Source organism: Schistocerca piceifrons, chromosome 6 (assembly GCF_021461385.2).
Source record: "Schistocerca piceifrons isolate TAMUIC-IGC-003096 chromosome 6, iqSchPice1.1, whole genome shotgun sequence".
Taxonomy (NCBI): domain Eukaryota; kingdom Metazoa; phylum Arthropoda; class Insecta; order Orthoptera; family Acrididae; genus Schistocerca; species Schistocerca piceifrons.
In genome coordinates, this window is record NC_060143.1 from 2,711,672 (window position 1) to 2,725,380 (window position 13,709).

A 13,709-nucleotide genomic window follows, 5' to 3' on the forward strand; every position below is an offset into this window, starting at 1 on the left:
ATGGAGAACAGAAAACCCCTTTTCATGCAGCGTTACCGCAATTTAGTAACCGACAAACCCGGTTCGTGGTCACGTCGGGCAATGATGTAAATTTGCAATCTCTTTGAGTAGTACACGTGGATGCTGTCCGCAAAATACGTTGGAAATAGAGTTCGTAATAAATATGTAATACAGTAAAACATATCTAATAGTGAAATTTTACTCCAAGATCGTGAAAAATGTAAAAGCAATAAAAATTTTTTATTTTCATCTTGGGGGGGGGGGGGGCGGGGAGGGTAGATATGAACATCAGGCATGAAATTTTAATTTATTACTTCTTTACCAGTTAAGCTATTAGATACACATGTTGCTTACAGTATCCACGCATACCACTCAATGCGCCTGGAAATTTATATCGTTGTGTGCCACATTTGCCGGCCGAAGTGGCCGAGCGGTTCTAGGCGCTTCATCTGGAACTGCGCGACCGCTACGGTCGCAGGTTCGAATCCTGCCTCGGGCATGGATGTGTGTGATGTCCTTAGGTTAGTTAGGTTTAAGTAGTTCTAAGTTCTAGGGGCTGATGACCTGAGCTGTTAAGTCCCATAGTGCTCAGAGCCATTTGAACCATTTTGTGGCACATTGGTCAGCAGATATGGCGTCACAAACATGAGTGAAAAACTAGCACTTTACCGAGACTATAGTGACCCAATGTTTCATAATGAGAACGCTTGGCGACTTCCAACAAACATTGTGTTCGTTTGGTATGCTCCTGTGAGTGATGTTGTCGGTCTTGTACCAGTCTTCTCGATGCATTCTGTTGAAGTTGATAGAAAACGTCCAAAATTTCTTCATCTGTTCTTGCCAAGCCTCTCCGAGTTGTTTGAATTTGCTCACGAAGGAAAGCTCGTTCCATTCTGTCGTAGGGGCGATGGTTAATAGGCGCTTAAATATCAAGAACTTCGGTATAGCGTCTCCATCCCGGCACCGCGACAGAAAGGTGAGAGGGGACCCAATCGCACTTTCTGCTTCCGATTGAATTTTCTCATTTTGCGAGAAATGAACGGCGATTTGTTTACTTGTTAGAAACTATTCAGCAGCCAAGATCGCATTAAATATTTCTTTAATGTAAGACAACTGGTTTCAATAGACTATGATGTCATTCTCAGGTCTTAAAATGTTTTGTTATATGTGATCATTTCACGCTGACCTCATGCACAACAGCCAACGACCTTGCCGCAGTGGTAACACCAGTCCCCGTCTGATCACCGAAGTTAAGCGCTGTCGGGCTGGGCTAGCACTTGGATGGGTGACCGTCCACTCTGCCGAGCGCTGTTGGCAAGCGTGGTGCGCTCATCACTTGCGAGGCAAATTGAGGAGCCACTTGATTGAGAAGTAGCGGCTGCAGTCTCGTAAACTGACATACGGTCGGGAGAGCGGTGTGCTGACCACATGCCCCTCCACATCCGTATCCAGTGACGCCTGTGGGCTGAGGATGACACGGCGACCGGTCAGTACATTTGGGCCTTCCAAGGCCTGTTCGGACGGAGTTTTTTTTCATGCACATCATGTCAGGTGGATAGAAACAGCACATTAAAAAAGGTTTGCAATCGCTTCAACATAAAAAAACATAAAACATCTTGTGCAACAGGTTATGCCCATAATAATATTGCTCACAGTTGCTTGTTACATCATACAAACAAGGTACATATGCTGTGCTATTGTGTTTCAGTGTTTGTATGACGCAACAAGAAGCTGTGAAAAATATGTACATGGAAGTAGCCTGTTGCACAAGGTGCTTTATATTTTTAAGTATTTTGGCGATGAAAAACCTTTTATAATGTGGTATTTTTATCCACTTGACCTCTTGTGCGTGAGGTCAGCGTACAATGAACATGTTTCACAACAAAAGATTTTAAGACCTGAAGATGACAGAATAGTCTGTTGAAACCGGTTGTCGTAAGGAAATAAAATATTTATGAGCTCTTGGCTGTTGAATGGTATTTAACATTAAAAATAATTTGAAACGGCTTCTAAACGTTTTCTCGATCACATACTTGACGTCAGATATTTAACATATTATCTACATTGTAAAATAATAAGACATTTGGAGCTCTTTTATACATGGGAAGTTGATTCTTTCGCGAAACGGTGGTTTACTGGTGGGTGATAAATGAGCAACGGCAGTGGGGGAACGCCTTCTAAACGTTTTCTCGATCACATGTTTGACGTCAGATGTTTAACATATTATCTCAAATGTAAAATAATCAGACGCTTGAAGCTCTTTTATGCAAGGCAGGTTGATTATTTCACGAAACGGTGGTTTACTGGCTGGATGATGAACGAGCAACTGCAGTGGGGGAACACTCGCCGGCAACCACGTGAAACGTCATCTTGCAGGTAGCGTCAATATAACCGATTGTTTCGCCGCGTAAATTAAAATCTAAATCCAGTTTATATCTTCACTCATGTAGAAGATGTGATATTTACAAGTGGGATGAATCTTTTCAAGTGCCCTGTATTTTTGAGAACGAACGGAAACAGTATTTCAATGGTGGCCATTGTCTATAGCCCAGACGCCGCAGTGACCTGGACGCCTCCACAGCGTACGGTTCGCAGTACTTCCTAAATGCCTGCAGTCCTTCACAGACAGCAAACGCACAGCTTGCTGGACATTGAGGACTCTAAACGTAAGCCGGGCTTTCGCGGTAATCTCCCCTCCCTGTACGGCTCCAGCACCGTGTGCTGCATAGAGCTCCAGCATTCATTGCTGCACCGGCGAGATACGGGAAAATGCGTGTGGGTGGCCGACCATTGAGGACTAATCCGAGGTCAGCGCACACTGCTCCCCCGCTTACTTAGATGGAGCTCTCCCATTGCGGTAAACCACTGTGATTTCGAAGAGATAGAAACCTGCGATATTGCACGTTCGAATTCAACTACGTTCAGGAGTCTCAGATTGTTGCAAGATTATTGTCTGATCCAATCGGCACTATCAGGAATCGGATGCATTACACCAAAATTCCGCGCAGCGTATAATACAATAAAGCCCTCATATATGAACCGCCAGTGCCATCCTTGCTGAATGAGCAGCTCAGCGCAAGCTGTTTCGCTACCGTAGACTGTATGATCAGCATACACAGGGTGAGTCACCTAACATTACCGCTGGATATATTTCGTAAACCACGTCAAATACTGACGAACCGATTCCACAGACCGAACGTGAGGAGAGGGGCTAGTGTAATTGGTTAAGACAAACCATACAAAAATGCACGGAAGTATGTTTTTTAACACTAACCTACGTTTTTTTAAATGGAACCCCGTTAGTTTTGTTAGCACATCTGAACATATAAACAAATACGTAATCAGTGCCGTTTGTTTCATTGTAAAATGTTAATTACATCCGGAGATATTGTAACCTAAAGTTGACGCTTGAGTACCACTCCTCCGCTGTTCGATAGTGTGTATCGGAGAGCACCGAATTACGTAGGGATCCAAAGGGAACGGTGATGGACCTTAGGTACAGAAGAGACTGGAACAGCACATTACGTCCACATGCTAACACCTTTTTATTGGTCTTTTTCACTGACGCACATGTACATTACCATGAGGGGTGAGGTACACATACACACGTGGTTTCCGTTTTCAATTACGGAGTGGAATAGAGTGTGTCCCGACATGTCAGGCCAATAGATGTTGAATGTGGTGGCCATCATTTGCTGCACACAATTGCAATCTCTGGCGTAATGAATGTCGTACACGCCGCAGTACATCTGGTGTAATGTCGCCGCAGGCTGCCACAATACGGTGTTTCATATCCTCTGGGGTTGTAGGCACATCAAGGTACACATTCTCCTTTAACGTACCCCACAGAAAGAAACATGTCCCTAAGATGCTGCTCGCCGACCGTGGCCCGTGTTTGTTGCAACACGCAACTAAACGTCGAAGGTTTCAAGCGTCAACTTTAGGTTACAATATCTCCGGATGTAATTAACATTTTACAATGCAACAAACGGCACTGATTACGTATTTGTTTATATGTTCAGATGTGCTAGCAAAACTAACGTGGTTCCATTTAAAAAAACGTAGGTTTGTGTTAAAAAACATACTTCCGTGCATTTTTGTATGGTTTGTATGAAACAATTACACTAGCCCCTCTCCTCACGTTCGGTCTGTGGAATCGGTTCGTCAGTATTTGATGTGGTTTACGAAATATATCCAGCGGTAACGTTAGGTGACTCACCCTGTATATTTTTTGTTTTTCTTTAATATAATTGTTATGTAGTTCTCAAACTGCAGTACTTTGTGAACTCCTCACGCTAATTAAATCCGTAGAAGCAAGGCCTTTTAAGAATGTACTTACGAGCAAAAATCGATTTTGGTCACTGGAATCCAAGGTTTGTGTTAATCATTTCCTTTTGCTTTCTTGTGGTGCTATTTATATCGAAACTTACATTCCCTAGCTCATATACCTTTAAATCTAATCGATAACTGACCACTTTTCACAGATTTTAATTTAAAATTTTTTAATATAACGAAATATTTTCTTAAAAATTTTCATCCCCTATTTCACCCACGTAGGGGTTGCATTTCCAAAAACTGTTAAACATGGATTTTTTTATTCATAACAGCAAAGCGGAATTCGAATTTTTATACACTTAGTTTTCAAGGTACCTTCATAATGAAATAATGTCATAAGACTTTTCATCCCTATTTCACTACCTTCGAGGGTTAAATTACCAAAAACACGGAAACATGTGTTTTATTAATTTCCAACCGAGAAGTGAACTACCAGTTACATAGATGAAGCTTAAAAATGCTCAAATATTTCTTTAATAATGATTTACTTTCAAAAATGAGATTTTCACTCTCCAGCGGAGTGTGCACTGATATGAAACTTCCTGGCAGATTAAAACTGTGTGCCGGACCGAGACTCGAACTCGGGACCTTTGCCTTTCGCGGGCAGGTGCTCTACCAACTTTTCTTTTTTTTTTTTTCAATCTCATTTTGTTCGTTGCATCTCCTCGGGGCGGACGTCGTAAGACATCCGTTTAAGTTCGTTGTTGGTCTATTAACTCAGGTTTTTTATTACAGAGGGCAGCTAACCCTCTGACCGAACACGCTGAGCTACTGTGCCGGCTCTGAGCTACCCAAGCACGACTCACGCCCCGTCCTCACAGCTTTACTTCTGCCAGTATCTCGTCTCCTACCTTCCAAACTTTACAGAAGCTCTCCTGCAGAGTGAAAATCTCATTCTGGAAACATCCCCCAGGCTGTGGCTAAGCCATGTCTCCGCAATATCCTTTATTTCAGGAGTGCTAGTTCTGCAAGGTTCGCAGGAGAGCTTCTGTAAAGTTTGGAAAGTAGGAGACGAGATACCGGCAGAAGTAAAGCTGTGAGGACGGGGCGTGAGTCGTGCTTGGGTAGCTCAGTTGGTAGAGCACTTGTCCGCGAAAAGGCAAAGGTCCCGAGTTTGAGTCTCGGTCCGGCACACAGTTTTAATCTGCCAGGAAGTTTCGTACTTTCAAAAAGCTTACACCCAATATTTTGCGCCCTTAGATGCTAAATTTCCAAAAATTCCGAAAGATTTTTTCACATTTCTGATTGAGAAACTAAATATCAGGTTTCGTATCTCTTGCTTCAAAGTTGCCTTAATAGCGACGTATTTTCAAAAATCTTTTCTTCCTCTATTTCACTCCCTTCTTAACGATGCCAGCAGTATAATATCCATGTCCTCTCCAAATTCAAAGTTTCCATCCTTTCTAGCTTGGGCCAGGTAATGGTGAATCACTGAATGTCTAGCACCATTTCAACCTCTCAGGGTTTTAGTTCACAAAACCAGCGAAACGCGTATTACTTTATTTCTGCCATAGAAGCCAAATACAAATTTTCATAGATTTAGCTTCAAAAATGCTTGTATAATGAAATATTTGTATGAGAAATTTCATGCCCTATTTCACCACCATAAAAAACAGTGAAAAACATATTTCTTTTATTTCTAACCGACAAACCAAATTCAAAATGTCATGGATTTAGCTTTAAAATGTTTTCATAGTGATATATTTCTTTAAACATTTCATACCTTATTTCACCCCCTTAGCAGTTAAATTTCCAAAAACTCTGAAAGATGTAATTTTTTAAATTTCTAACCGATAAGTTAAATACCAATTATCATAGGTATAGCGACAAATATTTTAGTAATTCTTTAATACTGAGTTACTTAAAAAAATTTTTTTTCGCCCACTATTTCACCCCCACAGGAATTAAATTTCGGAAAAATCTGAAACACGTATTTTTTTATTTCTGACTGAGAAAGCAATTTTCATAGGTCTATCTTCAGAACTTTTAGTAGCGACATATTTCAAAAACGCTTTTCATCCCCTGTTTCACTCCCTTAGGCGTGGAATTTGGAGTCATCCCTTCTTAAACAATGCCTAAGTATAAGATCCACAACCTCTCCGTATTTCAAGATTGTGTCCTTGGTGCATCCGTCGTCTTGGGGTAGCGTCTTCGATTCCTACTCAAAACGTATTCGGTCCCTGGTTCGAATCCCGTCGCTGCTTAAATTTTGATTAATAATCAGCACTGGTGGTCGAAGACTTTCGGCATAAGAAGTCACCCTCATTCTGCCAACGGCCTTGTCAAATAGGGCGGAGGAGCGGACAGAGGTTCAGGGCACTCTCTTGTCCTAAGAATGGGAAACTGCCCCTGAAGGTGGAATAATAAACTGCACAAGGATCCAGAAGGCAAGAAGTATCATGATGATTCTGCTTTAGCAAAAGATTCCGGAATATCCCCCCATTGGGATCTCTGGGAGGGGATTGCCAAAGGGGAGGTTATCATGAGAAAAAGATTGAATAATCAACGAAATAACAACATTCTACGAGTTGGGGCGTGGAATGTCAGAAGCTTGAACGTGGTAGGCACACTAGAAAGTCTGAAAAGGGAAATGCAAGGTTCAGTCTAGATATAGTAGGGGTCAGTGAAGTGAAGTGGAAATAAGAGAAGGATTTCTGGTCGGATAAGTATAGGGTAATATCAACAGCAGCAAAAAATGGTATAATAGAAGTAGGATTCGTTATGAACAAGGAAGTAGGGCAGATAGTGTGTTACTGTGAACAGTTTAGTGATAGGGTTATTTTTATCAGAATCGACAGCAAACCAATACCGACAACGATTCGTTTAGGTGTACATGCCGACGTCTCAAGCTGGAAGTGAAGAGACAGGGAGAGTATACTGGGTATTGAAAGGGGAATAAAGGACGTAAAGGGGGACGAAAATCTTATAGTCATGGGAGACTGGAATGCAGTTGTAGGGGAAGGAGCAGAAGAAAAGGTTACAGGAGAATATGGGCTTGGGACAAGGAATGAGAGAGGAGAAAGACTAGTTGAGTTCTGTAACGAGTTTCAGACAATAATAGCGAATACTCTGTTCAAGAATCACAAGAGAAGGACGTATACTTGGAAAAGGCCGGGAGATACGGAAAGATTTCAGTTAGATTACATCATAGTCAGACAGAGTATCCGAAATCAGATACTGGATTGTAAGGGTTACCCAGGAGCAGATATAGACTCAGATTACAATATAGTAGTGATGAAGAGTGGCTATAGATACAGCAATAAGGAATAGCTCAGTAGGCAGTAAAATTGAAGAGGAATGCACGTCTCTAAAACGGGCCATCACAGAATTTGTAAAGAAAAACATAGGTAGAAAAAAGGTAACGGCGAAGAAACCATGAGTAACAGACGAAATACTTCAACTGATCGATGAAAGGAGGAAGTACAAAAATGTTCAGGGAGACTCAGGAATACAGAAATACAAGTCGCTGAGGAATGAAATAAATAGAAAGTGCAGGGAAACTAAGACGAAAAGGCGACATGAAAAATGTGAAGAAATCAAAAAAGAAATGATTGTCGATAGGACTGGCTCAGCACACAGGAAAGTCAAAACATACTTCGGTGACATTAAATGCTGAGGTGGAAGGAGTTCATCGAAGGCCTCTACGAGGGGGAAGATATGTCTGATGAAATAGAAGAACAAACAGGAGTCGATTTATAAGAGATAGAGGTTCCAGTACAAGAATCAGAATTTAAGAGAGCTTTGGAGGACTTAAGATCAAATAAGACAGAAGGTATAGACAACATTTCATCAGAATTTTTAAAATCATTTGGAAATGTATTTGATTTGATCTGATTTTGACAGGGAAGATAAAACAGCTTTGGTCCAACCCACCACTGCCCGCACCGAAACCGAGTTTATTGTGTGGTATCTCTCCCTGTATAACTAGCAAAGCCAACCAATGTCGTTAAATAGTGCTAGGAGTCCCTTTACCAGTTTTTTGTTAGACACAATTCCTTCAGGTCTAGTTGTCCCGAAGATACTGTATCTTTTGCTCTCCAATGCAATGCATTGTGTAGGTGTTCTTTGAAATTCCCAAGGCCGTCCATCAGTCCAGTCATGAGTTTAATCTCTTTCTTGTTCAGTCCCAGGATTACAGAGCTTCTTTTAAAAGACGGCTTAGGCATCAGTACCTTACCATGTTTTTGTTTATGGAGCTTGGTCCAATATTCTACGTGCTGTTTCCTAAGCCAGTTCCGTAGTTCTCGTCTGATCATAGACTCGGTGATTCTCAGGACAGGTTCCGGTTCAATAATTGAAATCGTTGCCCCCTTCCTGGCCAGCCTGTCGGCTAGTTCATTGCCACAGATCCCTGAGTGGCCAGGACCCACGCTACGTTTCCCCTATTGCTTCCCCCTATCTCCACCAGAGACCTGTGGCATTCTGCAGCAATCTTAGATCTCGTTGCAGGAGCTGCCAGTGATTTCAGTCCTTCCTGGTTGCCTGAATAGATGTAGATGCTACGGTCCTTGTAGCAGCTACGCATATTCTCCTCCATACGTGCCCTGATTGCAGTAATTTCAGCTTGGAATACCGAGACCAGTTTTCCTAGAAAGATGATGCCCTCCAGTCTTGGCTGAACACTGTACACCCCTGCCCAACGCCTTGGTGAACCAAACAATGTCCCCCATACGGTGTCGAACTGTTTTTTCCCACTGCTTCCTGCTCCCATTTATTGTATTGTAAGGCTGGTTGAAGCAGTTTGGGAGTTATTGTATAGTCGGCCGGCATTTCCCCAACCATTCCTATTTTTACCTCACTCCCTATCTTACTGTTCGATTCTGGATATCCCAATGAGATCCAATTTTTACGAGTTTTAATTCTGGATGCCCCAGTTGCTGCCTCCATCTTGACCCAAAGGTATAGTGGAGGCATCTCTAGCATGGCTTCCATCCCAGTGGTTGGTGTGCTGCTAATTCTGCCTGTTATGGCTAAGCAGGCCAGTCTGTGCACCTTAGCAAGCTCTTTAGCTGCAACCCACTGTTCTACCCTCTTTGATCACACTACAGCCTTGTAGGAAACCCTGGGTCTAACCATCGTGGTTTATATCCACAAGCCCTTCTGGTACTCACTACAGCACTTTTCACCTTGGAGCAGATGCTATTAATGTGAGGGGTCTGTGTTAGTTTCTGATCTAAGGTTATCCCTAGATATTTCACTATCCCCTTCGCAGGTAGAGTTTCACTGAAGAGCTTTAGATTCCAACTTAAGTGTTGGCTATGCCTCTTCGTGAATGGAACCATAACATTCTTCTCACGATTAACCCTTGGATCCTGTTTAATGCACCTCGTGCCATATTTCTAACTATGTCAGTAAATTTGCCAAGTATAACTATTACAAGATCATTTGGATATCCTTGGCAAAAACATTGTCTGGAATTTAGTTCCTCAATGAGTTCGTTCACCATTAGATTCTACAATAAAAGGGACAGAACAGCTCCTTGTGGGGAACCTCTAGTGATGTTAATTACCATCTTTTTATTCATCATGGTAGTCTCTACCTTTCTTCCACTAAGCATGACTCTGGTCCACCTACATGTAGTGGGACCTAGGTCATGTACCTCTGCTGCCCTTACCATTGAATCGAAGGTCGTGTTACTGAAGGCCCCCTTGATGTCCAGGAAGATGCAGAGGGGTACTGCTTGGAAGTGAAGAGCTTTCTCCACCCTTCCAACAAGTTGATGGAGAGCTGTGTCACATGATTTACTTGGTTGATACAGTCTTCGTTTGAATGTAAAAGGGCCCCAATTAGCCTCCTCTCCCCAATATATACATTAACCAGTTTTTCCAATGATTTGAGAATGAAGGAGTACAGAGTGATTGGTCTCATGTCCTTGGCCTTGGTATGATTAATTCTCCCTGTTTTTGGAATGGACAATCTTCATCGACCTCCAACCATTGGGAATGATTCCTACTGCTAGGCTAACTCTGAATAACCAGCATAGGACTCTTATGAAATTCTTTCCTGCCTGTTACAGGAGGGTTGGAAGGATTAGATTTGGGCCAGGTGACTTATATGGTTGGAATGTTCCCACCACCCAGTGGATTTTACTGAAGTCCACACACTCCTTGGCTGATTCCCAGTCCTATCTTCGAGTGCCTGAGAACCATTGTGTCTCTAGGATCACATTCTCGTCTGTGTTGTCCGGCAGAGCATATTGAGGAAAGTGAGTTTTGAGGAGCAGTTCCAGCATATCATGTGCTGTCTTTGTATATTCTCCATCCTCCTTCTTCAGTGTACCTCCTGGATTGGTTGGTACTCTAGTGAGGATTCTGCCCTCCTCACAGAATGCCTTCCAGGATGCCTCCTGCAAGGTTGTAGTTGACAAGGGCCTCACGATATTTTGTCCATTGTCCTTTACGTCTTGCAAGATTAAACAGTCTTTGAACCTGTTTTCTTTGCGTTCCCAAGTTATTATTCCACCAAGGCACACTGCTGTTTACGCACTTCTTGGTGATTGTGTAGTTGTCCTGATATGAGGTCACTATGGCAGACGTAAGAGCCTCTGCTACTTCCTCAAACTCTACTGGATTCTTTATTGAGATTTTAATTTCCGACAAGCTTAAGTCAAGGTACTTCCTATATGTCTCCCAGTCTGCTTTCCTGGGATTCCTATAGGTCATGGTCTGTCTGATTCTCATTTTAACCTTGAATTTAATGTACAAGTTGTCTGGTAGGGATGGCTCTAACACCAAATGCCATTGTTTGACATAGCTGCCCATCATTACGGAACTGAAGGCTATAGCAATTATTTCTTCCCTTAGGCTATTCCTCAATGTAGGTTCATTGCCCCAAGTTGTTAACCAAGAAGGTACTCACCTCTACTGTTGGTGTCCTTGCTGTCCCACACTATGTTGTGGGCATTGGCGTCACATCTAACTAACAGTTGGTCACCTCGCCGATGGCAAGCTTCTATCAGTCTCCTCAAGGAGGAGGAGAGCTGTCTTCATGAGGAAGGTATGCTGAGGCCACAACAATTTCCCTCGTGATACCCTCATCACATTGCTACATTCTGATGGTCACTAGGTCCATGGAGCAGAAATCCACTATCGGCATGAAAGAAATTCCATTTCTTTCATAGATGCGTGTTCTGGAGTTTCCTAGACTTCCAGCATAAATCAGCTTACCTCCAGTGCCACCGAGGCCCGACACGTCCCCTTTATATAAGTAGGGTTCTTGTATCAGGGCCACATCTACTTGCTGCCACCTTTGGAAGCGGCTCAGGGCAGTAGAGGCCCTTTTACTGTGCTGCAGATTAATCTACAGTTCCTCCAGTCTCTGTCTTGCTGCCATCATTGCCTTTGAGGTTTTTGATAACCCTGACAGTGACAATTTCAAGTCTTGCTCTCGCATCGCCTTAAGGGACTTCTCTCAGACCTCCACAACCAGGGTTCGTCCTTCTGTTGCAACCTTCTGGTTGATTACTTTCCAGTCCTCTGTTCTTTCGAACAGTCTTAGGGGAGACTTCCTCATGGATCTTTGGTACCCATATTGATACCTTTGAAGTCTTAAGGAGCTCCGCTGCTGTCTTGAACAGCATCATGGCCACCTTGTCCTTAAGCCATTCCACCGTGTGCACCCCCTCACAGACAAAAATAAGGGCACCACGATCTAGATAGACCCTCCTGAAGTTGGGTCCTGGACCAGCATGCCCCAAATCTTTTCAAAGAGGACCATGTGCACAAGTTTCTCCTGCTACAAGGTGATGGCTAGCAGTGGATAGCCTTCCTGGATAATTGCCATCTAAAAAACCGAGACTGCAGTACTATAGGTCTATTTCCCTATTTCTTGCCTAGGCTTCTTCTGGGCTAGCTTATCCAGGGAGGAGGGAGTCTTAGATTCCTCCCTTATACTCTTGCTGCCTGTCTTCGACTTTGTGGGCGGTCTGTGTATCCCTTTCAAACTGAGTTTTTTGGGGGTCTTAGGGACAAGCCCTTTTAATTCCCTCCACTTGTCTTTGGGAAGCCATTCTTTCCCTTCCTTTTGTCTCCGTTCCCTGAGGAATTTCCTCTTCTGGGTCCCAGACAAGGCTTTAATCTTGATCTGATCCATTATTTTCTTTAGTCATGCCCATCTTGGTCCTACAAGACTTGGGAATCTACATGGTCCACACAAAGAATACCCCACATGATGTAAGGCTACTTACTGAGAGAGGCTGCACAGCATCCCTGAGGCTCCATTTGTGACACATCTCCCCATGTGCCATGCACCCCTCGACACACACAGGGCGCATAGCCCTAGGCTTCAAAAAAAGGGTTCAAATGGCTCTGAGCACTATGGGACTTAACATCTGAGGTCATCAGTCACCTGTAACTTAGAACTACTTAAACCTGAGGACATCACACACATCCATGCCCGAGGCAGGATTCGAACCTGCGACCGCAGCGGTCGCGCGGTTCCAGACTGAAGCGCCTAGAACCGCTCAGCCACACCGGCCGGCCCATCAGCTTCACGTGGATATGCAAGCCTCTTCACCTGCACAGACAATGCTACATCAATGTGGTGTCCCCAGATGGGATCTTTTGAGGAAGTGGCAACAAAACGAGTATTCACGTTGGTGTGAAGAATATATGTTTCTGGCGACATGCAATCTGATTTTCGGGAAAATATCATCCACACAACTCCGAAGACTACAAGAGGCGATAAGTGCGAGAATTATCGCACAGTCAGCTTAACATGCAATGCACCGAAGTTGCTGTCAAGAATAATATGCTGAACACTAGAAAAGAAAATTGAGGATGTGTCAGGTGACGACCAGTTTGGCTTTACAGAAGGTAAAGGTACCAGAGAGGCAATTCTAATCTTGCAGTTGATAATGGAGGCAAAACTAAAGAAAAGGTTCGTGGCATTTGTCGACCTGAAAAATGCGTTCGACAATGTAAAATGGTGCAAGATGTTCGAAATTCTGAGAAAAATAGGGATAAGCTATAGGGAGAGACAAAAAATGGCTCTGGGCACTGTGGGACTCAACTGCTGAGGTCGTTAGTCCCCTAGAACTTAGATATAGTTAAACCTAACTAACCTAAGGAGATCACAAACATCCATGCCCGAGGCAGGATTCGAACCTGCGACCGTAGCGGTCTTGCGGTTCCAGACTGCAGCGCCTTTAACCGCACGGCCACTTCGACCGGCGCAGGGAGAGACAGGTAGTGTGCAAGAGCCAAGAGGGAATAATAAGAGTGGAGAACCAGGAACGAAGTTCTCGAATTAAAAGGGGTGTAGGACAAGGACGTGGTGTTTCGCCACTACTGTTCAATTTGTACATTTAAGAAGCAATGTTGGAAATAAAAGAAAGGTTCAGGAGAGTGATTAAAATTCAAGTTGAAAGGATACGA